This window comes from Beauveria bassiana (genome assembly GCF_000280675.1).
Source record: "Beauveria bassiana ARSEF 2860 unplaced genomic scaffold BBA_S00009, whole genome shotgun sequence".
Lineage (NCBI taxonomy): Eukaryota > Fungi > Ascomycota > Sordariomycetes > Hypocreales > Cordycipitaceae > Beauveria > Beauveria bassiana.
The window spans coordinates 5,829-7,329 of NW_007930844.1; positions in this window are offsets into that span (position 1 = coordinate 5,829).

The window sequence follows — 1,501 nt, forward strand, 5'->3', positions numbered from 1 at the left end:
TAAGATATAAATATAAGCCTAAAAAGACTATATTAATATAGTAGTAGATATATTAGAAGGGCTTTAGTAATATTATTATTAGGTAAAGAAATATATATAAGGGAATAGCTTTAATATAATACTATACTTAACCTAAGGTAAAATATTATTATTAGTTATTATAGTAAAAGAGAAAGTAGAGGTCTTTATTAAGAAGTTCTTCCCTAAGCCCCTTAATAATATAGCCTAGCTATAAAGGCCTAATAGCCCTATACTAATATAAAAGATAACTCTACTAACTACCTAGGTTATAAAAAAAGAGGTTTAGATTACTTTATAAGGGTATTTATTATAAAATATACTAGGCCTAGATAAGATCTCTTATAATTTCTTAAAAGTACTAAGGAAACTATTAACTACTTATTTAATAAGGCTTTACTTTATATATATTATTATTAGTTATTTCCTAATATATTATTAGATTAGGGTTATAATTATTTTTTAAAAACTAGATAAATTACTAAAGGAGTTTAAAATATCTAAAGGTTAAAGGCTAATTATATTATTAAATACTCCAGAGCCTCGTTAGGCCAGGGGGAGTAGTGGGTGCGGACGCGGTGCGTGGCTGGCCCGCAGCCGGGCCGGGACCCCCTCGGTGCCGCGTTGTTATGATCTCTCCGTTTGCACTAGTTCCGGCGTTTGTTCGTCGTTTTTCGGCTGCACGCGTTCCTGTGCAGCCGCGACAGGCGCTCAGGTCATGTCTCGGTTCCGCGGCGGCCCCGTGCCTCTTACCCGGCTGCCCACAGGCTGGGAGTATATATTAAAATATTAGCGAAGGGGGTATAAAGAAATGAGGAAAAGAGGGAAGTTAAGGCAGAAGGTAAGGAGCGGCAGGTTAGAGGACTTTATAGTAGGCGCATAAAGCAGCGATGCGCTAGTAGGGGCTTAGAGACTGCTACTAAACCTAGGAGGGAAGGCCGGAACACTAAGATAATAAGGTTAAGGTAAATATATAACTTACTTATTTATATAACTTATTTATTAATTATATTAATAAAATATAATAATAATAAAATATATAAATCTAAAAAATAAGTAAATTAGTAATAAACTTATAATAAACTTATTTATTTATTTATTTATACTAGTTAGACTAGTTTATCTATTTAATATCTTAACTAATTATAAATATAAGAAAAACTAAAGTTCTTAGAGGAAAACCTATACTTCTATATATTACTTTAGGTCTATACTAGTTTCTAGTAAAAGCTTATAAGGCCCTTCTTCTTAATTAATAAAGTAAATATAAACCTCTTATATCTTCCTTTTTTATCTTATAATAAGGTACTAGGTAGTCTAAGGTAAACTAGGTCTATATTATTATTAGGTAAAGGTATAGTATTTTATTTAGGTATTTACTAGGAAAGATTATTATTATTATTAGTTATATCTAGTTAAGAGATTTAAAAAAGTAAATAAATATAAATAATTAAGTAAAAGATAAAATATAAGATTATAATAA